The sequence below is a fragment of the Crocuta crocuta genome, unplaced genomic scaffold, assembly GCF_008692635.1.
Source record: "Crocuta crocuta isolate KB4526 unplaced genomic scaffold, BGI_CrCroc_1.0 scaffold510, whole genome shotgun sequence".
NCBI lineage: Eukaryota > Metazoa > Chordata > Mammalia > Carnivora > Hyaenidae > Crocuta > Crocuta crocuta.
Window position 1 is genome coordinate 416,346 of NW_027531921.1, and position 22,179 is coordinate 438,524.

General features: G+C 43.6%; 1 pseudogene; it reads right to left on the reverse strand.

The window, feature by feature from the left end:
• Positions 1-1,913: 1,913 nt before the first annotated feature.
• The window catches only part of LOC144240626 (serine/arginine repetitive matrix protein 1-like), a 45,613-nt pseudogene continuing 25,347 nt past the window's right edge, over positions 1,914-22,179 (reverse strand).

The window sequence follows — 22,179 nt, forward strand, 5'->3', positions numbered from 1 at the left end:
CGACCTCCAAAATTTTCTGTTGAAATCTCCAATAAGAATTCTCTTTGAGAAATGTCAAGAAATGAGGTTTTGATTAAGACTGTGATTTTCTTTAAATGCAATCAAATACTTTCCTTATTTAAAACTGGCCATCCAAAGGGACATCTTGTTCAAAAGTTTGATATCCAAATTGGGAGAGTTAAGTGGTTAAGATCTACCTGTGTTTCACTTCCTGCAAATTTTGTTTCTTATTTTCATTGGTGAGAAATTAGGCAAAATTATTGAAGTGCCAGCATTTTAATTTTAATTCCTTTGTTAAATAAATAATACATTAGCTATCCTGCCTCACAGGGGAGAATATAATTGAAATACCGAACTCATTTCTTTGATACAGAAATAGTAAGAGGTAATGGCATACTCTGACACTTTAGCTGCTTTTTGGAATCCCGGGGAGACTGGGTGGGTTGACGTAACAATGTCACATTTTTGTTCGAAACAAACATCTCCCTCCTGTTATTTCTTTACCCAAATCTATTCATTTCCATGGTAATTTGTTTTAGAAGTTTCTATTTCTGGCTAATGTAAGCGTATCTTTGAGGTCTCTTATGAAGCTTTGTATACTTGATGGAAATTTTAAAATTTACATTATATTGTACTTTGCTTTATAAAACAATGTATTCCTGAATGATACTGAACACCTTGAGAGTCTAGGAGCGGTTCATTATGGAGAAATTTGGGACAGGAATGGATAGACACAAAAGAGAACAGTCTTACTTATTTGATGGTGATGTCAATGGTGTATGGACAACATGGCCCCACTAATTCCCTACTAAATAGAGTAGTGATAATTGCCATTATGGGGCCATTCATCCATGTGTCACACTGTTCTGTAATTATTTATGTGTCTACTTCCCTCTCTGCAGGGAGAATTTTTCAAGGCCACAGTCCATGTCTCATTCATTTTTCTGTTCCCTGCAGTGCTCCACTCTGTGCCAGGCCCAACACAGTAGCCCTGTAAATGCTTGCTGTTTGCTTTGTGAAGGAAAACAGAACTGTATTGATTTTTCTTCTTTTTTTTAATTTAGAAATTTATTCTGTTTAATCCACAAGCTTTATATAGCTTTAGTGTAAAACAAAACAAAACAAAAGCAGTGAAAACAGCACACTATTTCAAAGTCTGGCCCTTCCAGCCTTCCAAATACGAGAGAGCTCTGAAAGTTGTACATACCAGTTGGAAGCACAAGACAAAATTATGAATGGAGCTGTGACATTTCATAAAACAAACTTTTATATAACTGAAGGATCCTTCCTGGGACTAGTTAATTGCCTTTACAAAAAAAACCCCACAACAGAATAGAATGAAATTGCAGTGTTCCAAATCAACTGTTATGCAGCCATATACACCCACAGTGTCCTGGCAAGCAACGTGCTTTCATTTTCCATCTCATCCTAGAGCTCAAATCCTGATTCATTTCATCAGAAACTCCACAGGCAACAGGAAAGATTGTGGCATTAAAATATTCATTTATACTTTTGNGGGAGTGAGAGAGAGAGAGGGAGACACAGAATCCAAAGCAGACTCAAAACTCACAGACCGTGAGATCATGACCCGAGTTGAAGTCGGACACTTAACTGACTGAGCCACACAGGTGCCCCAAAACTCCCTTTTTTAAAAAGGGGTTTTTTTTGGCTTAAAATATTTCACTGTAAATGAATTTATGTCAGCTGTCAATGAAAAAACATCACTAATACACTGTGGACCCTTTTTGCAATGTAAATCAATGTCCCCTTTTTTTATATAGTGAACTTCAACCTAGCAATTATTACAACAAATTTTATATAGTCTAAAGCTCAAACACATTTAGGCAATTTTGAAATTGAATTGTGTACAAACCAAATGAAATGTACACCATAACACGCATTCCCACCTAAGACTATGGGGACACTTGAGCCTTCCGCATCGACGTCAGTACCTTTTCGTGCAGGTGGTTTTCTAAGTCATTAGTGTTGTCTTTGGGCTTGCTTTTGGCTTCCTTCTTAGGCTCAGGCTCCGCCTCCGGTTTCTGCTGTGCTGATGTGGCTATGAGAGCAGCAATGGTTGCAGGGGTTACAGCAGATGCAGCGGCTGCAGTTACAGCCTTTTCTGTCTTGTGTTTCTTGTCCTTCTTTTTCTTCTTTTTCTTTCTGCCTCTTTCTGGGTCTGAGTTCCTCACCAGATATGAGCTTGGTTTTGGGCTTTTAGCCTTTTTGAGCAGTACCGCTGGTGACCAGTTGGCAGAGGGTGACTGAGACTGGACTGCTGGCTCAGGAAATGCTGAGACGGATCGGGAGGATGACACCTTCCTTACAGACTGAGGGCTTGGTGAGGGAGCCTTTTCTGTCTTTTTGGTTTTTCGGAGTACTGGAGACTCTCCTGATGGGTCTAGTACTTGGAGATGGGGACTTCCTTCTATGGGGTGATGATGATGCTCCTCTTTGAACAACTGGAGGACCTGAGGAAGTCTGAGGAGCTTGGGACCATGGTGAGGACGAATGCCATTTGTTTGGTTGTGGTGACTGAGGCTCTGAGGTAGATCAGCTTTGATGATAATGAAGGCAAACGTCTCTTGGTGACTGGGGAGCTTCTTTGGGAGAGGCAGAATCGGAGACCTGACAGTTTGGTGGTAGAGATGGTGATTTCCTTCACTTGGGGGGGAGGGGGGAGAAGCCGTTCTTCTCTTTGGAGGCAGAGAAGGAGAGTATCTCTGCAATACGGGAGGAGGGTTATCTTGTTGGTGAAAGTGAGCACTGATGTGAGGTGGGGAGGGAGAGAAGGAGTCCTTCATCGAGGTGGCGGTGTGGGAGACCTGCGCCTCTGAAGAGAAGGGGCAGGAGAAGGAGAAGGGGACCTTCTGGAGGATGGTAGGGAGGGGCTTCCCCTCCATCCACCAGAGGAGAAGTCTCTTTCTGGCGCTTTTAAGGTGACGGAGAGGCACACCTGGAAGGGGAATGTCTCCACCACCTGCCTACCTCACCATTCTTCACACGGGCCCTCTTGGGCTGATCACCTTCTGAGGAAGAAGTGGAACCAGAATCATCTGTCATCTGTACTGACATCTCTGCTGCATGGAATGTGCCGCAGCCATTTTGCCACTTTTTTCTTCTTCCGATTCAGGTAAGTCTACTTTTCTAGGTTTAGGTGCTGGTGAAGGGGAGTCTCTTTTCTTGGTACCTTTGTGTATCATCACTGAAGTTCTCCCTGGAGAGACAGAACCACGACTTTTTCTTGTACGGTTTGACTGCTCGGGTGTTGGGGAATGACAAGTTTTGGGCAGTGGACTTGCTGGAGGTGATGGCCTATGCCTTCGCCTCAGAGGACCTGCTGAAGGAGACAGCCTGCCAGTTTTTTGAGGGGGGCTGCATGTCCTCTTAGGAGGCTTATTTGGCAGTGACTGGAAACAAGACAAAGAATATGATGAACCGTTTCCAGACAAGGATACTGATGGACGCCTTCTTCGTCTCCCTGGAGATCTACTCCTCCTATGCCTGGGTGGAGGCAGCATACCACTTGGTGGAGTTCTTCGAGGAGATGGCCGCCTTTGAGAGGACTATGATCTTGATCTATGACGCCATCTAGGTCGTGTATGAGAACGAAAGCAGATGGTGTCTGGGATCTTGATTTGCAATGTGACCGAGATCTTGGTCGGGTCTTCTCCTTCTTCTTTTCTTTTTTGGAGTTTTTCTCCAGAGAAGATTCTTTAGACTCTGGTACAGGTTCCGGTTTGGGAACTTTCAGGATGTCACTAGTAGAAATGACCTCTTGTACTGAAGGCTCTTTTACTTTCACTGATGGTTCCGGAAGCTCTGGAGTTTTTTCCTTCTTTTCTGGAGCAGGGGAAGGACTCCAGCTCTTGGTTCTGCGGAGGGGAGATTGAGAATGACTGCCCTGTCTCTCTCTCCTGACGGGGGAAGATCGTCTTCTAGGGGAAGGAGATCTGGATTTGCATCTTGGGCTTCCAGACCTCTCCCTTATTTTCTCTGCTGTTTCCTTTTCTTCCGTATCCCTCTTATCCTTGTTTCCATCTTGCTTTTTCAAAGATGCCGACTTTTCTTCTTTAATTCGTCTCTGCTTATTTTCTTCTTTCTTCAGTTCTAGAAAAGCAGAAGGGATTCCAGTGATGTTTTCTTGTTCACTTAAGAGCAGGGGCCACAGTTCTCCCATGAATTCTCTAGCATTTTTTTCCATACAAAAGCCCAGTCAGGTAGATTTGCATCATTTTGGCATTTTGGAGTTGGGATTCTTCACTTCCAGCTGGTTGAATATAAACTCAGTCTCACAACATTATCCTCAAACCCAAGGGTTTCTGTTACTCGTTTTGTTACTCAAGGCTTTATAACCTCCAGATTTACTTTGCTCATATCCACATTTTTTTCCTAGGCGTTCCGCAAATTTCAGCTGCTTCAGTAGCTTCTTCTGTTGCTGAACTGATTGTCCTTATCTGTAATTGTTCCAGAATCCTGCGTCCACCTTGCTGCCTCTGTATTGATTTTTCTCATGGTGATGTCAGAGTTTTCATACCCCAAGCTCCAAACTAAGACTGAGGTATTAAAAATGTGTACTCTCTTCTTTCCCCGATGCCGATTTTCTTTTCCTAGTAGACGCGTACCCTTGATCTCAGCTATGGGAACCATCCTAATGTAAACTTTATGTCATCAGGGTAGAGGTACATGCTTGTATATGCTTTTAACTTCTCTATATAGTGGGCTGATATTTGAAGGCAATAATAAGATGGATGATGTTTAGGTCCTCTAGGTCCTCCATGGAAAAGAATGGTGGAAACAACCAGTTGTCGGCTCATCAAATTCTTCCTGCTCCTTCTGGTGCCTCAGAGCACAAAGCAGCTGGTTTGCTGAGGCTTGTGCTGTACTCTTGCTAAAAATGATTTCCAGCCAGCCTAAATCCCATGTTGTTAACTTGTGAATCCAATATCAGTTGTGCCTTATATGAAGTTTTTCTATATTTTGAAATACAAGTACATGTGAGGGGGGTGGGAATGGGGTGATATTTTATATGTTCCAATAGCATAAGCATAAGAGTTTCCCAAATGTTGGGTTTTGGCAATTTCATGACTACCAGAGGCTGCCTGATATAGAACCTGGTGTGAGGCACTTTGCCTTGAATACTTTGCTATTCTTCTTCTGGCATCATTGCCGGGAGTCAGCACCAGAGGATCGCCTCCCATCTTCAGAGCCTTCATGAGTTATCTACAAATAGTAGTGCCATTGACAATTCAAGATAGATGATGCCCGGAAAATAAACATACTGGAACTTAGACATATACGAATATTCATTTCATCCTAAAGATCCTGCCATTGCTCAAAATATGGTCAGAATTCTTTTTGCTTTTAGAGACAGTCTTCCAGCTAAATGAAGACATTTGTCTTATAACTCTACTTTAAAATGTATATTGGGCTGAAGACGTTATTAGCTACCTGGTTCAGTGGTTTGGTTGGGTCATTTTTAAATAAATCCAAAAATCAAAAAGGGGTTTATAGAGCAAAGAGTTGCCACCATCGAGGAGAAACAAATGAACCAACCAACAAACCTTGTGAAAGTCTATCCAAATGAGTGACAACACCTTTGGAGTTCTGGGAGCATCAACGGAATCACTGCATGGCCTCCTAGGAGATAGATTTGAAGGTAACGGCAATCACCTCAAAACCGAATACTAGGGGAGAATGAAGGAAGCTCTGGCACCAGGAAAACCGTGCTATGAGATTTATATAACTAGTTAATTGACCAGGCTGGACTCAGCGGGGTGAAATTATGAAATTAATTTGTCACAAGTGACTTTCTTTTTTACTAATTTATTTTTCACAGGGAGAGACAGAGAACATACAAGCATGGGAGAGGGGCAGAGGGAGAGAGAGGCTCTTAAGCAAGCTCCATGCTCAGCATGGAGCCCAACATGGGGCTTCATCCCACGACCCGGGGATCATGACCTGAGTCGAAATCAAGAATCGGTGGCTCAACTGACTGAGGCCCCCAGGCGCCCCTGCCACAAGTGACATTCAAATCCATTCCATAACCTCTCCCTTCCTGCTCTTGTGCAGAATCTCAGGCAGATTCCATCACTTTTTCAGTCATGTATAGTTAATGAACAATCTCAGTCTGAAGGATTAAAAAGCTCAGTCAGATAAAATCCAGAACTCGAGTCTCTTTCAATTTGAAGCTCCTCTCTTCCCTTATAGCTCCTGGCCTAACCTGGACTCAGAAGCTTCCAGTAGGGAAGTTGGAGCTGTTGCAGGTTGTGTTCCTGAGAAGCAGACTCTGAGATGGAGATTGGTGAGCAGGTGGTTCACGAGAGAGTGCTCTCGTGATCAGCACCTGTGCTTAGGAAGGGAGGGGAAAGATGTAGGATTGGGTAGAGGAACAAGCTGCCACGTATCTCAGTGGTCTTGGTCAACCCTCTGGGGAGCTCTCAAGTGGAGATGATCCTTTAGAGTTGTCCTGAGTTGGGTAAAGGGACCAGGCCTTCACGCCCTGCATTGATCAGTCATTACACAAAGGCCATCCCTTAAAGGGCATGTGACCTTAGGCAAGGTGGCTTTTTTTTTTTTTTTTCAGCTGAGGCACCCTCCTAAAGAGGCTAAGAGCTGAGGGCTTTCAACTGGCAGCACCCCAGGGGATAGGGGAGTGAGTCCTTCATTCCTGAATGAGGAACTGGGCAGCACATCATGGAGTCCATCAAAGGGGCATAGTCAGTCTTTCTTCCATCCCTTTCAGCTCTTGCCCTCCTACTCTTCCACCCATGATGCTATTTCTGGCTTCACTTGGATCTCCAGACCTGACGGACGGAAGGAAATGGACAAGATCTTACTTGAGTGGCACAGTGTGAACCCTGTGCTGGCATGCTCTGGGGATGGTGCATGCGCCAATGCTGCCTCTTTTTCTTGTGAAGTGCTTTTAAGGATTCTCTGGAGTCACCCACCATGGTGACATTCCACGGCACCATCTTTACTCGGGTAAAGATTTACTCATCCTCAGAACTGACTACTTTTTTTTTTTTTTTAATTTTTATTTATTTCTAGGAGACAGAGACAGAGAGACAGCGTGAGCAGGGGAGGGTCAGAGAGAGATGGAGTCACAGACCGAAACAGGCTCCAGGCTCCGAGCTGGCAGTCAGCACAGAGCCTGACGCGGGGCTCGAACCCACGAACCGTGAGATCATGACCTAAGCGAAAGTCGGACGCCCAACCAGCTAAGCCACCCAGGCGCCCCCAAAACTGACTACTTCTGACTCCTCCCACCACTCTCTTGCTTCTGGCAGTATGCCCAATGCTCATTTTCTTTGGAGCTATCCCCACCTTGGTAGCCAGATCTCTTGGGTCGGGTCCTTTCAGGATGGCTCACACCCATCAACCTTCCTCGGTGTTTATTGTTCACTGTGGAAAACACTTTTTCCCATTAAACTCTGGCCATGCCAGGAGATCCCCCTAGAGCCCACCCTACCCTGTCTTTCATCTTTAGGAACCAGCCCATATGTTCACCAGGAGATATATGTCACAATCTCCAGGTGGCTTCCTTGAAGTCTCTGTACTCGGCTTGAGACTACTACATCCTTGGTTCTGGTCACCATGCTTGCAGTAATATAGGGTGATATGGTGCTTCTTTTTGAGTAGTTAATGCATTAAATCCCAATGAGCTTTCAATTCAGTGAAATCCCCAAGTTTTGCAGGAACATGTAATCTCCAGTGCATTTCTTTAATGTTTTTTATTTATTTCTGAGAGAGGGAGGGTCAGAGAGAGAGAGGGAGACACAGAATCTGAAACAGGCTCCAGGCCCTAAGCTAGCCGTCAGCACAGAGCCCGATGTGGGCTCGAATGCACAAACTGCGAGATCATGACCTGAGCTGAAGTCGGATGCTTAACCGACTGAGCCACCCAGGCGCCCCTCCAGTGCATTTCTTAAATAATTGAGCACCATCCCCACTGGGGGTACCCTTCTATGCAGACCAGGCTTTGTGTATGCTACCTTTGTAGGAATGGGGATAAGGCTGGAGGCTTAGCATGTCACAGAGAGGGCACTTGTACTCTGCCATCCTTGTCCAATTGGGAGTCTAGGATGACCTGGCTTTGTATGTGTGAAGTAGGTGCTGCCTGTACTGTGTGATCTCACCATCTCTTAAAGGCACTTGTAGGGAGTTGGAGTGATTACAGCTTGTCGGGACGTAATCAGTGGTGTCTTGAGTAGGTGAGGAGAAGTGAGTAGTTACACCTTAGGGATGTATGTCCTAATTGTAGCAGTCCAAAAAGTTTGAGAAACTCTGATATAGCCAAATGAATAAGATTTCTAGTGTCAGAAGAGTTGGGTTTAAGCTCTAATGGTATGCTTTGGGCGAAATTACATGACTTTCCTGAAAATCATTTTCTTCATCTCTACAGCTGAATAAATAAGAGCAACTCTATTAAGCCTACAGGATGTTTTGGGGACCGAAGGTAATGATACACGTGCAAGCAATACACAGAGATATAAAAATATTATAATTTAAAATGTTTAAAGGTTGAACCTGCTTTGCACGAAGGATGAGAAAGAAGCCTCTTGTCTATTGTTATACTTTTTTGATGTGATTCAAGCTAAAATGTACAAACTCAGGTGGTTACATAGTTATACACTCTAACCACACTGAAAACGTTCTTTACATAGAAATAGGGTAATTTTTCAGGAAGGTGTAGAAATTGCCACCAGTTTGGCAACCAATGGCATGATTCACAACTAATATGACCCTGCGTTATCTTAAAAAGTTACTTATTTGGAACAGTGCTCCAGGAAATCTAATTTGAGATCATTTAAATGTCAGTAAATTAAGGGGCCTAGATGATTAAATACAGTGTACAGATATTAAACGCTGCAGGGATGAAGGGCAAGAACATTATTCTCATTCTGATTAAGAACTGCTACAGAGAGTTCTTTTTCTGGTGTCATAGATATTAAAAGCCATACCTTTTATTATACATTTCTGGAAACTCAGGAGTGGATTTGGAAATGTGGCGAGAAAGGAGAATGATGCATTTGGAAATCCTTGAGATCTCTGAGTGCTTTCCCTTGTCTTTAAAGTAAAATTCACTCCCAATGAACCTGTAGAAGGTGTTGTAGAACTCTTGAAATTTGCACCTATAGGGGCGCTTGGGTGGCTCAGTCAGTTGAGCATCCGACTTCAGCTCAGGTCGTGATCTCACAGTTTGTGGGTTTGAGTCCCAGGTCGGGCTCTGTGCTGACAGCTAGCTCAGAGCCCGGAGCCTGCTTCGGATTCTGTGTTTCCCTCTCTCTCTGACCCTTCCCTGCACACGCTGTCCCTCTCTCTCAGAAATAAATTAAAAAAAAAAANATGGCTTCTGCTCCAAGATCCCCTTGTGACCAGACTCAATTACTGTTTCAAACCTTTATCGAAGGATTCCTGGTTCATGGGCAACAGATGCAAAGGGAGAATGACTCCATAGAAGAGTGAGGGGTGATTCTTTGGGAAGGGTGTCTCAGTCTCGGGCAAATGTTCCAGAACTTTACTAGGCCTAAGAATTACCTGAAGAGCTGGTGAAAATGCAGATTTTCAGCACTCATTGGCAAAGCTTCTGATTCCACAGGGTTGGAGTGGAGCCCTGGGGTCTGAATTGCGACCCAGAACTCCACGTGATTCTGATCTACCCTCTAAAAAGCAGTGGTGTGGGGGGAACAGCAGGTGGGCACAGAGAGTTGTAAAATAGGACACGGAGCCCCGTGGGAGTGTAGGGGATGCGTGGATGGCATGTGGCTGGTAAAACGTAGGGAAGTTTGTGAAAGGAAGTGTGGTTTGAGCCGGGCAATGAGGAATGAGCAGGATATAGTGAGGTGCGGTTAGGGGGAATCAGGAGGCCAGAGGGGGCATTCCAGGTGGAAGGTGAGCGAGCAAAAAGGTACGTACGTGAAAGCATGTGGGGAATGGCCTATAATGTGATAAAGCTGGATCATAACATGCCTGTAGGACTGAGGTGGGAAATACAATAAAAAGGGCCGAGTATAGACTGTGGAGTTTTTTGAAGGAGTCTGACTTCACTTTATTTATTTTTGATAAACGTTTAAAGAAAATTTTTAAGTAAACTCTTTTATGGAGGAGCCTCACATTGTTACCTTCACTTACACTAGTAGCTCCGTACTTCCTCACAAGAACCTTTCAAGAATGATAGTATTGCTTGCATTTTACGGCTGAGGAAACGGAGGCTCAGAGAGATGAAGTCCCTTGTCTTGCCATCTGGCCTTGTAGCTGGTGCCCGACAGTCAGAATTCGAACTCGGGTTCCTAACCGAGGTCAGAAGGTGGTTCCTTCGGTGGTAGAGGGAACAGGCAATGTGGGTGCTGCTCACCACAATGGGGAACACGGTCCATTATCCTCGGGTGGTAGAAGCTTGTTGCATACAATGCTAGGTGCTCCGGTTTGTTTCGTAATTTTCTTATAATTAGAGAGAGAGAGAGTGAGCGATCGGGGGAGAGTGACAGAAGGAGAGAGAGAGAGAGAGAGAATTGTAAGCAGGCTCTATGCTCAGCACAGAGCCCAAGGCAGAGCCCAATGCAGAGCTCGATCCCATGATCATCACCTGAGCCAAAATCAAGAGACCGATGTTCAACTGACTGAGCCACCCACACGCCCCCATAAATGGCTTTTAGAAATCAGATTACACAGTTTAAAAAGGTAAATTGTATGATGCATCTTGAAAATAACAGCAGGAGTCCCCTACCCTCAACCCTTATTCCAGTCCTGTTCTCCAGAGGCAAGCACTTTTACCTTCTTCAGCTTTTTTCTTGGTTTGGAGTATGGACTATTTCCACATTGCTGAGTAACATGCTTCTACGGTTATTTCTTGTTCTTTACATTTTACACATCATCCGTTAAGTTGCAACTTACGGAACTTGATTTATTTGTTCCATAGATTGCAACTTAACGAATGATGTGTTCAATTTATTAAATGGAAACAGGATCTATTTTACTTCTGGCCCCCTAAGCCTCCACCCCCATTCTCTCTATACTAACAAGTAGGCGCCCGGGTGGCTCAGGTCATGATCTCAGGGTTCATGGGTTGGAACAGCATGTCAGGCTCTGTGCTGACAGCTGAGAGCCTGGATCCTGCTTCAGATTCTGTGCCTCCCTCTCTCTCTGACCCTCCCCTGCTCACGCTGTCTCTCTCTCTCTCAAAAATAAACATTAAAAAATAATAAACTAAATATCAATATTATCTGTGCAAACATTATTTTGATTATGTACACAGCTGAGCCATATAGTGTGCTATTAAAGATTATACCAGTTGGGGCGCCTGGGTGGCTCAGTTGGTTGGGCGTCCGACTTCAGCTCAGGTCATGATCTCACAGTCTGAGTTCGAGCCCTGCGTCGGGGCACTGTGCTGAGAGCTCAGAGCCTGGGGCCTGCTTTGGATTCTGTCTCCCTCGCTCCATGCCCCTCCCCCGCTCACGCTCTGTCTCTGTATCTCTCAAAAATAAAATAAACATTTAACAAAATTTAAAGATTGTACCAGTTTACTCTCCATGGAGTTAATAATTCCCTTGCTTTCTGTTTCTTTAGTTCTATACTGCTCCCTACAACTTCCTTAGACCCCTAAAATGCTTCTTACAATCACACACATCAGGTGTTCTTCCATCCCCTCCTCCCTTCACTCTTCCCCCCACCTTTTCCTCTCCTGCACCCCGACCTTCCTCACTTCAGTCTGGACTGCTTGCTCTCTAAGCCTGTTCCACAACGCCATCCTGGGGGCTCTCCTGCACCATTGCCTGGGGGAATCTTCTTCCTTTGTTTGTTAAGTTAAGCCTCAGTGTCCTGGGCTCCACTTTATTCATTCTTGGTTTACTTATTTGTTTTGGTGCAGACCAACTGCAAAGAACTTGCTAAGAACGTGGGATATTGCGATGTATAAGAAATGTGTATTTGGTCGCGTCCCAAGCACAGAACTCCTAAAACCCATGTAATTTCCTAAGTGAGGAGAGCAACAAAGGTGTATTTTGTTATGTTAATGATGTAACTTTTTAAAAAGCCCTTAGGTAATCTAAGGATGGGCTGGTTGCCAGGGAAACCAGCCTAGTGAACCGAGGGTTGGACCTTTCAGTTCCACCCCCTGACCTCCGGGGAGGGGAAAGGGGCTGAAGGATGAGTTCAATCACCAAAAGCCAATGCTTTAATCAATCACGCTTGTGCAATGAAGCCTCCCTAAAAACCCAAAAGGACGGTTTTGGAGAGCTTCCGGGTTAGTGACCCAGGATGCATCCACGTGCTGCCCAGCGGGGCCAAACCTTCCCAGGGACAGAAGCTCCTTTATTTGGGACTTCACCCAATGTATCCCTTCATCTGGCTGTTGATGTGTATCTTCTAATATCCTTTTTAATAAAGCAGTAATCTAGTAAGTAAAATATTTCTCTGAGTTCTGTGAGCTGCTGTAGCGAGTTAACCCATGGTCGTCGCGACCTCTGATCTATAGGTAGGCAGCCAGAGGCACAGGTGACAACCTGGACTTGGTAATTGGCATCTGAAGTAGGGGACGGCGGGCAGTGTTGGGGGACTGAGCCATTAACCTGCGCGGTCTGATGCTATCTCGGGGTGGGTGGTGCCAGAATTGGGTTGAATTGTAGGACCCCCCAGCCCACGTAGAATTGCTTGATGGTGTGGGGAAAACCCATATATCTGGTGTCCAAAGTGTTGTGAGTATGGCAGTAGTGGGAGAGTAAATGAGAAACACAGAAGGAAAGAGATTGAGGTTCTCCAACTTTGGAGGATTCCTGGGGCGTAAGTATTTCCAATACCTTGAATCTTGAAAAAGTCTTTATTCTGATTTAACACTGGATAATGATGGTCTGTGCTGAGCACTCAGTGTGCCCTCTTAATATGGAAACATACCCTTCTGTTCTGGGAGGTTTCCTTATTTTAGTTCTTTGATTTCCTACCCCTTTGCTTTCCTTGTTCTCTGTTTCTGAAATCTCTCCTATTTGGGNCTTTCCTCTCTTCTTCTTGAGCTCTACTTTTGGGAAATAGTCTCACCTGTATCCCCTACCATCTGTAGTGGATTTTAAAATTTGGCCAGCATGCTTCAAATTTCCGAGAGCTCTTTCTTCTCAATATGATTGTCTTCCTTTTGAAGAATGTCCTCGATTTAATATTTTCATAGGTTCGACATGTCTAATCTTAAAACTACTAATTATAAATGTTTTGAAGTTTTTTCTACTTTACGGACTGTCCAGTTCCACTGAGTTGTTTACTTTGGTTTTTTCTTTCACGTTGGAGACTTTCTTTGGATTTGCTCTCCTTTGTATTTAATGGCTATGCGCGAGTGCACACACACACACACACACACACACACACACAAACCCGGTAACTTTCTGTTTATGAGTGGTGTTTTTGACCAGTAGTCTTGTAGGGCAGTTAATAGGGCACTCTCAGCATCTCTATCTCTTACTCTGGAGAGAACGGCTCCATTCTTTCTGAGTGATAGGAACTTGGCTAACAGCATTTTGGGAGCCAAGCAGGGAAAGGGGACTATCGAGGCTCCTTGCAATTCAGATTTAGACTTTCATGTAAGTCCTTTATTTTCAGCGTGGTGTCCCTAAGTTGATTTCCTCCTAAGTATAGATACTGAGTTCCCTTCTGTCTACATGGAGGGGAGAAGCCTGGATTTGCAAGGAGGGAAGGGAGATCTGTGAGTGTAGGTGCTTATGCATGTTTTCAGCCCCAAAGTTCACCTCCTGAAAAAGACAGAAAGGGGTCTGTCTTTGCTGACCTCTGCCTCTTGTTTCCACACATTTTTATTGAGTGGCTAATATGTTACAGATGCCACCATCCACCTAGAATAAAATGATGACTAAAGACAACTGTAGTTGTCTACTCCCTTGTGGAGTTTATTGAGAAAGAGACCCTAATTATATCTAAGACAAGTGCCAAGAAGGAAAAGGAAGTGGTAAAAAATCCAGAAGTAACAGCAATAATAACCATAACCACTAACAGCTTCTTAATCCCTATCCTGTCAAGTAGGAATCTGACATTTGACCTACTTAGGGAGTTCTGAACATTTAGCTGAGATCTGATGGGAGAGGAGTTAATCAGGGGCCAGTGAGGTGGGAGTATAGATTGCCTCAAGGAAGAAGGAACAGGGGCACCTGGGTGGCTCAGTCGGTTAAGCCTCTGACTTCGGTCAGGTCATGATCTCACGGTTCATGGGTTCGAGCCCCATGTCGGGCTCTGTGCTGACAGCTCAGAGCCTGGAACCTATTTCAGATTCTGTACCTCCCTCTCTCTCCGACCATCCCCTGCTCACGCTGTCTCTCTCTCTCTCTCTCTCTCGCTCTCTTTCTCTCAGAAATAAATAAAACATTAAATTTTTTTAATTAAAAAAAAAAGTAAGAAGGAATAACTTGGGACAAACACCTGTGGTGGGAAGCGCCTAGAGAGACCTGAAAAAAGTCTACTGTGATATGGGTGCGGTGAGGGTGAGGCTGCTGCATTCAGTTGTGGTCACATTAATATTCACTAATCAAAGCTCTAAATTGAAAATCAGATTTTTCTTTAAGCCTTTAGTTCAACATTCTAGAAATAAATCTAGTATTTTTGTACCAAAAATTAAAAAAAAATCACTTCACTTGTTCTTTGAGTAACTCTTAACGGAGTTTCCCTTAAATTCCTACTCTAAATACATTTAGAAATGGAGTAAATTTGATTCCCATAAACCTTTCCAATGCTTGACAAGGTAATCTTACATACCTAATAGGCAAAATGTTTCTAAGCCCTATAGTAATGCTTACAAATTTAATTACTCACAATTAGAATGGTAATAAGTCACATTCTGCTAAGCTTTCGAGTTTTGTATATACAGATAACAAAATCTTACTCTTTTCAGTAGCTTAATGATAATTAAACATTTCAAATTAAAGCTATCATATTAGAATCTCCAATAGGTCTATTTCTTTGAATGTCTCAAATACAGTACCTTAAATTACAAACATGTAGATTATCATAATAACAAAATATATTTCTAAAATGAAAAGTTATTTACTGAAGGTTTGATTTGCTTCAATGCTTACATATACTTACTGCTAGATTTTACTACCTGGCTCGCCAGATTTAGCTGATAAGCCATAAGATATCTGGTTAAGTTTGAATTTCAGAGGAACAACGAATAACATTTTAGAAACAAATTCAACTGGGCACCCTGGATTTGATCTGCTGAGTTTGCAGAATCACTTATTCAACTAGGAGAGCAGAGTCACCATCTTTGACGGGCTGTACTTATTTGCTCAAAGATTTGTGGCCATAATACTGTTACAGGGTCAAAGATTTGTGACTATAATATGGTTACAGATTAGGGATCTTAGAAGTTAGAGAACTGGGTGCTACTTCATGTATGATTCTACCTAAGTCACAGCCTAACATGCTGAGCTATTTCTCATTACCTGAATTTGACCTGCTACGTGATTGGTGGCCCCAAGCCCATGCATTTTAACTGTGTCTAGTTTTGTAGCCCTGGACATCAGGGATTATTTGGATGCCTTCTAGGTTTTGTCATTACCTAATTTTTATTGTACCTGGGTTAAACTTTTAATATCATCTGAGTTGATGGAATCATACGATTTGAAGTGATGGAATTCTGTACTACTCAGACACACTCTGTCCCAAATCTGACCATGCAAGACCTTAGAAGCCACTGGAAAAATTTGGCTCTTTTCCCCCCTAAGAGCAATGGGGAGCCATCAGGGAGTTTAAGCAACAGGGTGACATGGCCAGATTTTTGTTTCTTTGGGGGGAAAATCAGTCTGGTTGCTGCATGGAGAATAAATAGGAAGAGTTTGAAGTGAGTGAGAGAGACCACTTAGGAGGCTTTTGCAGTAAAGGAACTGAGAGGTGATGATGAACTTGATTGATGCTGATGGCGAAACAGGTCAAACTTGATCTATTTTCTAGGCGGAATCAAAAGGACATGATGGTGGGCCGAATACAGGCAGTGAGAGGGAGGTGTTAAGCACGGCTCCCAGATGTCTTGTGGGAGTGACTGGGTGAAGAGGGACACCATTCTTAGATAAGAAAACAAGGGGAAGAAGAGCAGTTTGTTTTCCATTTTTGTTTGTTTTGCTCTTTTTGTTTTCGGCAAGGGGAGGAAGAAGCAATGAGTCTAATCTGGGCATACTAAATCGAAGATACATAGAGGGCACACAGTGGAGATGGTCAGCAAACGTCTGGAAATGCATTTCTTGATCATCCAACTATGGGTGTCGAATCTAGAACTTCCCACAGCAACATAACTACAATCTGTGCTTTCAAAGGCTTTCTACTCTGGCCATATATCGCAAAACAAGCCCGTAATGTGCAATGTGTCCAAAATAAATTTCAGCATTAGAGCTGCTATTCTGACCTTGGATATTCTGCTCTCTTGTTGGTTGGTTTTGGTATTTAAAAAAAAATGTCACTTCATCAATAGATTCAGGGTAGTACGCATATTTTGGGAATCGAGTGTATTTAAAACAATATCCAAGAGGACACTATTTATATGACTTAATCTAGTCTTGAATTTTGTGCCTTGTTACTCTGTTTAAAGATGTTAAACTATGTAGGAGAAGTAGGTAAATAATAAATCTTTAAGCCTGAATGGCCTGTTTACAGTCAATTGACTTCTACCTTCAGGAGATGGGAAATTAATGAACTCTGTCCTTTCTGTGACAACAGATTTTACTCAGTTATTTTCAAATTGTTGTGAACAATTCTTGTACCTTTTCCAATTAACCAGAAGTTCCTGATGATGTTTTCAGCACCACGTAGTGGATCCCTGCTCTTCAGGACATGGGTCTGTGGGTTATACATTTTGCTGGTATTTTGTTTTGTTTTTAAAGTTTATTTACTTATTTTGAGAGAGAGAGAGAGAGAGAGAGAGAGAACAAGAGGAGGAGAGCCAGAGAGAGAGGAAGAGTCCCAAGCAGGTTCTGTGCTGTCAGTACCTGTGACAGCACAGGTTCTGTGCTGTCAGTACGGAGCCCAGTGCGGGGCTCAAATTCACGAACTGAGAGATCATGACCTGAGCCGAAACCAAGAGTCAGACGCTTAACTGACTGAGCTGCCCAGGCGCCCTTTGCTGGTATGTTTTATGTGGACAGTGGCTTGAGTGACATTTCTGTCACTTTGTTTTTGTCACTTTGTTTTTCCAAGTCCAAGCATCCTTCATTCTTATTCAGAATAAGTCACTGGAGCCATTCAAGGCACTTTTCCTTCTTTCTTCTTTTATTTATTTTGTGTAGGGTATCTTAGGATATTTGCTAGGATAGAGCCCTAAAAATAGCTTGTCGCTAAAGTGAGCTTTTATAATACTATGCTAATTATTTTGATTTTTATTCAGCTGTGGGAAACCATTCATCTGTTCTATTCAAACTATTTTTCTGATTACTGAAAATGAGGATATAATTATTATTTATTAACTACCACCAGTACTTTTTCTGGAATACAAAGTATTGCTATTTCTATACAACTTTTGACTAATTAATTAGAATGTATGCCCATATTATCAAGAATGTTTATCTCTATATTTGGAAAGAACACTTTTAGACTTCTTAACAGAAATTATCTGCAGGCTTGGATCCATGGTTAGCCTGGGACCTTAACAAATCATCTTGAGACTAAATTGCTCACTGATAATAGATGTTGAATAAGTATTCAGTGTCTGGGAACCTGAGTTCTTCTCTTCCCAAACGAAGAGCGGTTAGCAGAAAATGAAAGATAATCCATGATATCATTAAACAGTTAATCCAATTACTTGTGATCTAGTTTTCAGGAACCAGGAGAGTATAGCAAGGAGCCTTTCCAACCTGGTGGTTAGATTTTAGAGTACACTGGGGCGCCTGGGTGGCTTAGTCGGTTGAGCGTCCGACTTTCGCTNTGATCTACAAAAAGAATCAAGCCAGGGAAGGGTGAGAGTTGGGATATAGACAGCAGAAAAATGAAAAAAATCAGGTCTGAGAACACCAATCCAGTGGGAGGCTAAAACCCAGTGGCATAGGCAACTGATATCAGATGCAAATAATACCAGACAGGTGTCAGGAAGAAAAGGGGCCGGTCCAAGTGATGTTGTTACACTGTAAGAGACCACTTTGGGGCCAGCGTGCACAGCTTCGGCTTCAATTTTCCCTTTATTCACCCGGTCATAGAAACATCCCCATAAGACCACAAGTGTAGGTTGAGGGAAACCTAGCAGTCTGATGGGAGGCAGATCAAGATCATTACCACTCTGGGGCGCCTGGGCGGCTCGGTCCAGTTAAGCATCCAGCTCTTGATTTTGGCTCGGGTCTTGATCTTGCGGTTCATGGGAGCAAGCCCCCATGAGCCTGCCTGGGTTTCTGTGTCTCCCTCTCTCTCTCTGTCCCTCCCCTCCCTGCATGTGCTCACTCTCTCAAAATCAATAAATAGACATTAAAATATGAGACCGTTACCCCTCTGCTCATGCAACTGGTGCCTTCAGTGGCTGGAAGTTGACACCTGGGGATCTGGGGCCCCCTAGGCAACCAGAAAAAAATTAGGCTATTTCTAGGGGGGATGATTGACCTTATATAGGAGAAAAAGGGAGCTGCAGCACGGCGGGGCAGAGAAGAGTATGAAGGGAGCGTGCGGGNAAGGCCCACAGGTAAAGCATAAAGGTCCGTTACTGAAACTGTACAAGTAGGGCAGCTGAGAGTTCGGATACCTCAGGAATGAAAATTGGATCACGCCTCTCAGGTAAACATACTAAATAGCAAACAGCTGCCTACAAGCGTATTGATAGGTGCCAGAAAACGTGGTGTTTAAAAAGTCTTATGAATTCTATATTGTTTGCCTGTTTAATGCAAACAGCATGGAGCATTTGAACAGTAATATCCCAAGCTAGTTCGCTTTGGTCGCTGGTGAACTATATCTTGTTGTGTTACCCAGGAAGTATCAGAGCACTTTACAAAAGGGAAGTCTTTTACATTTGGATTCAAAGTGGGAAGAGACTTCGAGCCAAGGGGGCTCCATCCCCTCCCAAGTCTTGCCACTCTGTTCAGAACCACGTGGTGTGCTGGGGAAAGCATACAATCACCCAAAAGCCCTTGAGGGCAGAAGGCACAGGTTAAGTAAACACAGTTCTCCTCGCTCCTCAGTCCTCACTCTCTATCCCTCTCTTGAGGTGTTTTCTTCCCACGGCCTATGATGACAGCATGTGTCTTGGAGCTCTCCTATCATAAGCTGATGGCAGGCATCACTGATCAATTACGACCTACTTCCCCATCGAGCTAGACTGGCTACACACTCCTCGACACAGTGCTCCAAGAGCTGTGAACTGTTTGGCTTGGAACTTCAGACGAAACCCATTTGATGTCTTGGGTCTGTAGTATCAGGACAAAGAATCAGGAACAACTATAGGAAGGCCTGATGACCTGCTCGCGGATTTCTTCATATGCGGACAGTTAAAAGTGGAAGGGTAAACAGTTGTGTCTATATATTCTAATACGAGGAGACCAAAGAAAAACCTGTGGAGTGAGGGCAGTATGTCAGAGAACAAAATCGGCCATTACCTAAACGAGGACCCAGTATTAGGAAGGATTGCTTAAAAAGCACCCACTTTGTTAAATCAGTTAGCTTATTACCCCTTTGGTATCAGTGACCAATGAAAGAACAGTAGGACCCGCATGGACTCATCACCCAGAGAAGAGGTAGAGTGATTACAAGCACAGAAGAAAACCTACTAAAGCATACGTAGAAAGTAGTTTGATTATACTCTGGGATTATAATACAAACAATAATAAAAATACACTATTAAGAATACTAGAAGCTAGAAAAAAATAAACTCAACAGTTTCTTTTAATGTGAAGCTTCACTAAACTTTCTTCTCCCCTTACTAAGCTACAGCAACCATGACGCTAACCCTCAGCATCAATGGAATCCAGACTCTTCAGACCCTTTCCAGCTCCACCAGACTTAATAGCCCCACACTTTCTGAAGGGGGAAAGCTCTCTATACCGCTCACATCTGATAGGAATCAAGAGCCGAATTTTGCTAGACTATCTAAATTCAGGGGATGTCATTATCTTGGCAATGTTGCGAAGGCTGGATATGGTGCTTAAAAAAATCAGAACCCCTGGGGCGCCTGGGTGGCTTGGTCGGTTAAGCGTCCGACTTTCGCTTAGGTCATGATCTCGCGGTTCGTGGGTTCGAGCCCCGCGTCGGGCTCTGTGCTGACTGCCTCCTCAGAGCCTGGAGCCTGTTTCAGTCTGTGACTTCCTCTCTCTCTGACCCTCCCCTGCTCACGCTGTTTCTTTCTCTCTCTCTTTCTCCTAGAAATAAAATAAAAATATTTGAAAAAAAAAGAAAAAAATCAGAACCCTTAACTTCAAAAACATTCCATTAGAAAACCACGTACCAATTTAAACTTTGCAGCAGGCCGATGAAATGTTTTTGGAACTCCTTCCCGAGAACGGCTTCATAGCGGGCCTGCGAGCCAAAGACTTAAACGTGATCTTGTAATGTCAAAATTTATTTTTCAACCTACAATGATAATGTCCAATTTACTCACCTTCTGTTTTGACTATCTTTGCTTCCGAGAGACTTCTGGTAGTCTCCAAAAGGTAAATTCATCCTTAAGGACCAAAAATTGTCAGACTGTGTCCCTAGCATTTGAAGACAATCCTAATTAAGGTCTCCCCCAAAATGTTTTTTTTTTTTCGGTTTTCTCCCCACCGCCAAATATTTTGTGCAATGGCTGCATCCCTGAAGTGTGTGTAGCTTCCTCATATAAGAAATTTGTACTACTTATTTCTTCATCCACTTAGTCATTTGACAAAAGTGTATCCTGATACCTACTCTCCAGGTAGGTTCCACGTAGAGGCTGGTGAGGTAGGAGTAAGCCAAAATAAAAGAAAAGCTTCTGCCTTCATGTAGCTTACAATCAAGAGAGGGAAGACAGACAATAAGCACTAAAGATAATAAGTCAATAATACATAATGTATCAGAAGGTGATAAGTGCTTCAAACAAAGCAAAAGAAAGGCAAAGGCCAGGAGAACGGGGGAGGGAGGGGCGGAAGGTTGTAATGAAAAGGTGACACATGAGCTAAGATTTAAAGTAGTGAGAATGTGCCATCTCGCTATCTGGGGTAACTATTATAAGCAGGAGGAGGGGTGGGGGGAGGTAGAGAAATGCCTGATAAAACAAAGGAATGACAAAATCTTTGGGGATGAAATGGAGTGAATAAAGGGGAGAGTAAATGGAAATGGAGGCAGAGTAGTAATAGGGCCAGATTATGGAGAGTTATGTGGGTCACTTGGCTTTCTTAGGAATAATATGGGGACCTACTTCAGGGTTTTGAGTAATGGTGTTTCTTGACCCAATTTGTATTTAAAAGAATCCCCTTGGGGTGGGGTCGCCTGGGTGGCTCAGTCTGTTAAGCCTCTGATTTCAACTCAGCTCATGATCTCACTGTTCCCTTTGTGAGTTCGAGCCCTGCATCGCACTGTCAGTGTGGAGCTGCTCTGGATCCTCTGTCTCCCTCTCTCTCTCTGCTCCTCTCCTGCTCTCACTCTTTTTCTCAAAAATAAACATTAAAAAAAATAAAAGAAACACCTTGGGAGTTCCGTTTTTGTTATGTGTGAGTGGTTCGTACTGGACCTGGTCTTCTTCTTCTTTTTTTTTAATAATTATTTTTTTTAATGTTTTATTTATTTCTGAGAGAGAGAGACAGCATGAGCAGAGGAGGGTCAGAGAGAGAGGGAGACACAGAATCCGAAGCAGGCTCCAGGCACTGAGCTGGCTGTCAGCACAGAGCCCGATGTGGGGCTCGAACCCACGAACTGTGAGATCATGACCTGAGCCAAAGTCGGATGCTTAACCGACTGAGCCACCCAGGCGCCCCTGGGCCTGGTCTTCTATAACAGCAACAGACTCCAGAAAAAAAACAAAAGCAAGCAGGGAAGTAAACAAAATCGGGGGATAGAGGGCATGGAGGGGTGAAGCAATGACATGGGGCGAGACTCCCATTCTTAGGTTTCTGCCCAAGAGCAGGCTGAAACCCACAGGGTGAGGAGGGAGAAGCCCTGTGAAGGCTGGAGAGGGTGGGGAAACAGAATTCCAGGCTTCGGCAGCACCATGGCCAGAAACTCAAAGGCATACATAAGCCTGGTGTTTTCCAGGAGATGAAGGGAGACCAAATG